The following is an 8,140-nucleotide window of genomic DNA, read 5'->3' on the forward strand; positions in this document are numbered from 1 at the left end:
CCGCAAACAAACAACCCACCCCATCCTGCAGCCATCCCCTGCCATCATGGCAGTGAATCTCAGTTTGGCCCCAGTGCACACCCGTCACTCACAACAACCAAACATGGCCTTACTGAGAATGGCAGCCACTGTCACCAAACCAGACAGATGCATTTGTTTCAGAAAAACAAGGTCTGGTATCCCAACAGTTTTATGGCCTTGTATCTTTCCCAATTGTTTTTTTTTTTTTTTTTTTTCTTTAAATATATACTAAATAAATTATATTACTTATATAAACCATATATAATGTTGTACATGTTGATGTGTTCCCCCTCAACATAAACTACCTGTAACTACCCTTTGCTTTGGTTTCTATGAGGCCCCCTTTCCCTTTCAGTAGCAAAGTGCTCCCTTTTCATTTATTATGGGGTCCTTTCTGCTCTTCAATGTGGCCCAAGACAATTCATCTTCACACAGTGCAGACCAGATAAGCCACAAGGTTGAACAGCTCGGTTGCATTAGAAAGCAAAGCACTGGCTTGCAACCACCATGTTCACCCATCTGCAGGGCTCACACCAAGACACCCATCATCTCTCCTTCCTACTTTGTTCCACTGGGCACAGACTGTTGGCTGCCCATCCTTCTGCTTTTCGCTCCAAGTCCTTACAGAGTCAGCTTCAACTTTAATTGCAACCAGTCAAAAGTAGCCACGAGTGGTACAAGAAGGAACCACAAGAAGTCCTACGGCTGGGACGAGCACATCTGCAGCTCGGGGCCTGTGTGAGCCCTGAATGCAGAGCCCTACATCTTTGCAAAGCCTCTGCCAGGAGCTGAGGGCAACAGCAGTGACTTGCAGATACAGGTGTGAGGGTGATCTTACCCGTCAGTAACAGCTTAGGTTAAGACTCTCTCATGCTGATTTACGTTTTACAGAGTAGTGATAAATAAGAAGCATGTAAATTTATCTGTTTGCTGCAAGTAGAAGGCATTTACACTTTTACTGATTATTAGAAATAGATAAGATGTGCTGAGGAGGGCATTGCTCCCTACCCTGTGAACGTACCGCCTTGCCTCCAAATACCTGTGCTGACAGCATGTATAGCTTATCCTGCAGTCCATGGAGATAAAGGTAGCATCTGCTGTAACACAACACCTGACCCTTTTAGGAGGCCGGTTTGCTTTCTAACACGCTGCAAGGAGTTCCACCAGCAATTGTGCTATACAACTCCTTACATTATGGAGCCACTGATGTTTTTAAAGAAGTCAGGTTGCAGTTTCACAGCTCCTCTTGCAGACCTTTCCATGGCACCATCGCAGCCACACACAGACCATTTTCCACCGCCCGGCTGACGCGGTGTTGGATTCCCTTCTGCCTACAGCCTCATAACAGAGAGGGCAGGTAGGGAAGATGACTTCAAGGAGAAGAAACTGCTGAAACTGTCACTGAGGTCCCCATAAATATTCCCCATGGACCTCATTACACATTTGAGCAAACATTACCTTCACTCACACAGCTAAATTTCCTGTTTGCTTGGCTGATCAATTCCTCATCAAATTTTAATGCGGGGTTCAGGCCGTCTGCGGCGTTTTAATTAGGCCTAAGATTGCACAGCATTGGAGGCAAGCTCAGAGCCACCCAGACCCCCTCTGCCTGTGTATTCAGGGGGAGGGGAAAGGGGACAGGAGGAAATGAAGAGGCCAAGAACTAATTAACTCCTGTTACTAGGCTAAGTCTGCTCTCTAGTGGTCACATCGCTCAAAACACAGTGCATGAAAAGGTTATGCAAAAGAAAATGTATCCAAAAGTAATCGAACTCCTCTCCATCGAATAGAGGGAAAAGGAAATAAGCAAAATCTATCGTGCTTATTGCAAATGGGAACATTTACTTCCCCTGCAAAGTCTTATCTTTCCCCCCACTCCAGAATTCATACTCCTATAGGCACAAGAGCAACATGAGATTGTGACCATGTTCAAGGAAACTCTTCTTTCTACATGGTTGGAAACTGTTTCTGATGCTCAGAGCACTCTATACGTCCAGCTATCCATAACCATGAGCAGCTGCCTTCTGTCCCTTCGATCCAGAACACACGGACTGTGGCACCTCCAGCCTCAGGTTTGAGGAGTTTGCCAGTAGCATCCAGCCAAATTCCTTCCAAGTCCACCAGAATGATTAAGTTGTTAAAATCTCTATCTATTCATTGAAAGAAAATGGGCTGGAAAGAAGCGAAAACAAATCAAACACCTTATTTTCCTTTGCAGTTTGGGAGTGGTTGTTTAAAGCATTACTCCGCAGGGTGCAAAAGCATCATATGTATTTAAAACAGCTGTTTATTTCATAGAGACTCTACTCAACTTGGATTTTCTTAAAATCACAGTTTCTTTGAGAAGACATTAATAATATCAGCATCTGCAAGAGCACCAATTCACTGCTGAGTGGCATTGCAGCACGTATAGCAGTTGGTGCCTTAAGGAATGCAGTACTGTGTGCAGAACAGATCCCAAAAGTCACCAGGCAAGCATATTTTCAGGCACAAAATCTGATTCTTAACTGTATCTCTCTCTTAATAGATGTCAAGATGGCTGTCTTAAATCTGAAAGACACGAGATCTAAATTTCTTCACAGCAAAGACCAAAATCAATAGTTAACCTGAGTGTAACCTCTCTGCTTGAAACCCATGTGCACTTAATTTAGGAATTACAAATTAATTAGTATGAATTATTATAATACAAATGATCAAAACACCATTTAGCATGAAGAACAAGCATAGCACAGGGCTTAAAAAAACAGCACAGCTTGTCAGTGAAGTATCACAAGGCTTGAACCATCCAATGCTTTTTTCCTGCACCAGGAGCTACGTCATATTGTAGGTCTGCAAAAACCAACAGTGCAGGATCTTACTCCAGAATGCTGAGGGGTCTGAGCAAGGACAGACTTGCATCCTACATTTAGCATGAAATCACATCAGTTTAGAAGAATACTAACCGTGATCCGAAATTGTAGTAATTAAAGGAATAATGTCCAAATTTAATTATTGGGCCCCTCACACAAGTAAATGGAATTATCTTCAATGGTGTTCCAGTTACACTGCATAGCTGCAGCATTCATTGACTGGCACTGAGAGCAAATATCTGTGTACTTGTAAACGTGGCAGCATCTACTGCAGCTTTTTGGGGAATAAATTAGTGGGAGGAAGAAGTAACTTCCTTGGCTGTGCAGAATAGTATTGCCTTGGTGCAGAGCTTGTACCCCTTGAGCATCTTGGACAGGATCCCTGTGCTGCAGAAGGGCAATATTAGCTGCCCAAAGAGTCAGAATGATAGAGAAATCAGCAGCTCTTCTCAGCTCATAGGCTGGGCAATGGGGAAGAGGTTTGGTCTCACACACAAGGTCTTCAGGAGGGCTGTGGCAAAGCTGGGAGTGGGCTTCCTGTTGGCAAATCACAGTGCAAGCGTTAATTGCAAAACTGTCTATTTTAGGATTGTACACAGATTTTATTTGACAAGCCAAATTCTGACAGTTCACTCTTCATCAGCAGAGTTCCTGCTCTAAATTACCAAGTGCCAATGGCACTCAAGGTAAAGCAGTGCGATAGTAACCACGGATTGTTTGAAGGTCCTGCCTCACAACGTCTATTGAAAATTGAGCATATAGGGCAAGGAGAAAAGAAAAAGCTGCATCCGTAGGAATCATTTTGAGCTGACACAATGCACTGTTGTGGCTTTTTCCCTTCACAGCTTGCGTGCAGTGGTTCAGCTCGTTCTGTTTTCCCTACCAGCTGCTGTATGAACAGTGCCCCTGTCAGCAGGAAGTTACAAAGAAATGAATGAAGACTGATGATTAACGAAGAAAGAGGGTGAATATTGATCATGGAGTCAACATTTGATGGGAGCACTGATGGAATAGTGGTCCCACTGGAAGTTGTTAGGAGTTGATTTTTATGCCCCTGGGCAGTAGCTTTAAACCACGACTCATGATGGAAGAGAGGTAGCTCATAATGTTTTAAACAGGCCATGGTGGAAAACATACCTTCTCCCTCCCCTCCCCAGCTCCTCTCTTTTGTTGTGCTACAATGAGAACAGAGTTCCACCGTGCATCCTACATTTGCCCAGAGCACCGAAACTGTACAGATCAAACCCTTAAGCAGGCTCAAACAGGGACAGGACATTTCCATTTTTCCTTGCTGTTCTACCAGAAGTCTACAAAGTCGTCTGTGACAACACACTTCTATAGCGAAATAACTGAAGTATGAATTTTGGTTGTTTGCAACCTGATTCAAACCTCTTTGAAGGCAATAGGAGTCACAGCTCCACTACAGAGCAAAGCTCTCCTAACCTTGGCTGGAATTTCCTGTATCACACAAATTAATGAGCGTACTTGCAAACAATACTGCATATGATGTGCACAGCTGATACTCTCTTTCTTTGATATTATACAAAATCATTCATTATACCAGACCATTCATTTTTCTGATGAAAAAAACCAACTTGCAGATGCTGCCTTCAGGCAAGCTTCATCCACTTCCCAGACCCAACCACTGATCCAAAATGGAGAGATCAAATACTGTTTGGATACTGCAGATTTACTGCACGCATCAACTTTAATTGGACAGTCAGAAAAGACTTGCAAAGTCACTCGAGTATGGCTGCAGCCCAAAACTGAAGTTAATGTGAGTTGGACGCACACCAACATGCAGCTCTTCTAACAATCCCATCTTACAAAATAAGAAATTTACAATTTCTCCTGCAAGTGTTTCAGGGGGTGTTTTGGAGGGGTGGAGAAACAGCAAGGAAGGAAGAGCTGATATCAAATGCTGTAATTCTGTTGAAGCTAACAGGATACTGATGTGTCACTACGACAGTTTTCCAATGTTTCTGTGGTCCTCATTAATCTGATCAGCACTCAGAAGGATGCAGAAATCACTGCACATGGGCTCTTCCATGAACCCTGCTCTACAACTTAATATGTGCCATAGGATGTTGTGTCCTCATTTGGCCATGCAACAGCAAGTGTGTTATTTGTCCAGAGAAAGCTCTGGATTTCAAAACACAGGCAGCTTTCCTATTGCCTTTCCTATTTCCTACTTGGAGCACAATGTCAGGCAGATGACAATAGAAACCTGATAGGGTTTGCATGCATTTTTCTGGAGATTTAGGCTGCGATCTCTTGCCATTCAGCAACTATTCATCTCCCAGAATGAAGTGACTGTTCACAGGATGGTTACAGTTCCACTTATGTGTCCTACAGGAAGAAGGACAAAGCCAGAAGTGTCCCTTTAATTTCAGCAACAGTAAAGACAGAAGGGAGCCACAGCACAACTACTCACAAAGAGTCTGAGATTCAACAGAGAAAGTCTTACAAGTGCACTGAGGCCATAAAGAGCTGAACAGTAGAAATCATTTAATCCTCAGTGCTGCATTTTATCCACAACATTGGCCCTTCAACAGCCCAGAACCCTTCAGGTGCATTTCCAGAGCTGATTACTGCTGTTCCAGGCAAGTAATCTGCAGTAATTTGCTGGGAAGCTGTCTGCTGCTGCTGCTCTCAGACCCTGCTCCCTTTTTTGCCTTTCAGTTTCCAGAGCATCCTCTGTGCACTAAAAAACGCTCCGTGCTTCTCCTCTTGCTTTCACAGCAGCTGCTTACAGAAAGCCAGCAGTACAAGAGGCAGCAGACACAGAGGCAGCCTTTATTCTAATACTCTTGCAAAACTGGGTGCTACCTTGCAAAGGGTACAATGCATCGCAGCTCCCCTACATAAATAACTTTTTAATGCACCTGTCATTTCAGATGTCACACCAGAGACAAGGTCAGGCTCGGAGAGAAATCAGCCTGCTCCATCCTTGACCCGTCATTCATCATGGCATTTGTCCACAGCCAAGCAGCCCAGTGGGTTAACAGGGAAAAAAACCTTATCTGAGCTCTAAAAGGGTCCCATTTCTGATAGGAAGAACTTATTAATAATACTCTCTGGAAAGCAGCGGGAGTTCTGATGGACAGCTTTGCAGGGACATTTTTCAATAGAGCAGCTTAAAATCCTATATCTGTGCACCAGATCAGCAGGCTGGAGGAGATGAGAGTTTAATTTTGCAGACAGCAAATGGTGACTGTTTGTAAGTTATTAGAGAGGGAAATATGCCTTCAGTGTTATGGGGATATACGAGCCTTGCCTTCACCTTTCCCCATGTATCATGCTGCGTGTCATCATAGGCACGTTAGCACGTTGTGCAGGTCCCCTCAAATCACCGGGCAATAATTAGCATTGCCAACTCCTGGTTCTTACCTCTTTTACAGGACCCAGCTCAGTTCTTAAAACACGCACCCCCTGAATTCACATTAACGTCAGGAAAAGATTCCTGGGTCCTGTGGAGTTAAGAATAAAAAGCATAAAAGCTTTAAAAATGGCAGCTTTGTTCCTAATGCAGATAACTGCAGGCTTACGACAGCCTCAGAGGCTTCTGGCATTGGTGTCAGGGTTTGTGATTTGGGGGTGTGTGAGAGCAAGGAGAGAATGAGAAAAGGGAAAAGAGAAAGCAGGGGTAGATTCACAGTAGCTTAAAGAGCACTGACTGTGTGCTCGACAGCTCACTGACCTCGCTGGAGAGCCGAATGCAGGGCACAGGAGCCACATGGATTGGGTACGGACTCAGGCTGACCTCTGAAATCTGCACTCACAGCATTTTATGAGCTGATTGTTGTTAGACCCACAGACTAAGGCAGTTCATGGGCTCAAGAACACAGAAGCAAGTTCCCACGGCCTAAAGTTTCCAAATTGCATAGTAAAGACTCATGTATGAGCAATTAAGCCATCGCAGCTCTAGAGTTTTCCACTTAGTTCAGCTTTATTTTGTTGCAAGCTGAATTAAACTGCTATATTACATTAGCAGATGTACCCCTAAGGAGCACTGCAGACCCTACCTACGGCTCAAAGAACAACACTGGGCTGGTTGGTGTCTGCTCTATCTGCCTTCTATCAGCTCTAGCATGGATTCTGATATGGATATAGAAACTGTATTTTGAGATACAGCACGACCATCTTTACATAATGTCTACTTAATCTCTACCATGTCTACTTAAGATACCTGGTATGGGGATGTCACCTGAACTGGTGTTGCTCATATGCCTTCTGTTCTCCTTACTTAAACAAATTCTCACCTTGCCAATGCAGTGCAGTTATTCAGACTACGGCTGGGATTTTCAGATCCCAAACTCCTCATGGATGGCGCTGGCTGTACATACAGTCTCCTTTGAAGCCCAGGGCCATGCACAAAGCCCTGCCTCACTTTCAGCAGAGCCACCCTCGCCCTCCAGCTCTTGCTATCCCCAATCTTTCCCCATTCCTCAGCTCAGCTCCCATCATCGCTCTCCCTGTGCCGACTCAGCGTCTCCCTTAGAACTCATTTGTTTGCTCCGAAATGCTTTGCTTCCTCTGCTTTGTTTCCCTGGACCTAACATTTTTATTTGATTTTATTTTATTTGCCTCCTTTCTCCCTCCACAGGGTGACAGCTATTTTATCACCTACAACAAGAAATGCTGAGCCTGTCGTGCAGGCAAAACATTTGCAAAGGGGCAGGGGGTACACAGAAAGCAGTAGGAAATTGATAAGGGTTGTAAAGTAGCTTTATAAAAATGCCGACAAGCCTGCTCAGGGCACAGAGCACCTGCACCTCTGCCCCCGGCAGCGCTTCCTTCAGATGCTCCTATTGTTTTCATTACTATTTGTGACTTGATCATTAATAAATTACTATTACTTTTTTTTTTTTTTTTTTTTTTTCCTGTTGGCTCCAGCCACCAAGGGAGCCAGCAGGTGCACCACTTTTACAATTAGCCCTCTGTAATGTATGGTTGGCAAGAAAAGTTGTCCGCAAGCTGCAGACTTTACCAACTGCTTGATGGCAGCAACTAGAGGACAGTGTGCAGGAAAGCACCTTCATGTGGCAGCTCACACAGCCAGAGGGGTTCAGTCTCAAACTTGGGGTCCTGCTTGTGAAGGTGAGTGGTAGAGGCAGGGGAAGAACGTACACAGGCCATCTATGGGGTAATGAGATCACAGTAAGTCTTACTGAAACCATTATTTCCATCATCTAAGATACTGTCCTGGTTAGAGGCAGCAGTGCAACTCATTAAACAGGAATCTGACTGATTAAACTGTTTTGGTTTGA

The 8,140-nt window shown here is 44.3% G+C and overlaps 1 long non-coding RNA gene across 1 annotated transcript; it reads right to left on the bottom strand.

Moving 5' to 3' along the window:
- Window positions 1-2,609: 2,609 nt before the first annotated feature.
- LOC146756208 (uncharacterized) lies at window positions 2,610-6,314 on the bottom strand. The gene is made up of 2 exons (XR_014937681.1): window positions 6,261-6,314; window positions 2,610-3,407 (listed from the first exon to the last, which is right to left on the bottom strand). It is a non-coding gene; the product is annotated as an uncharacterized LOC146756208 (long non-coding RNA).
- Window positions 6,315-8,140: the final 1,826 nt, after the last annotated feature.

The sequence above is a fragment of the Coturnix japonica genome, chromosome 28 (assembly GCF_054131305.1).
Source record: "Coturnix japonica strain WE chromosome 28, WE-NBRP24, whole genome shotgun sequence".
NCBI lineage: Eukaryota > Metazoa > Chordata > Aves > Galliformes > Phasianidae > Coturnix > Coturnix japonica.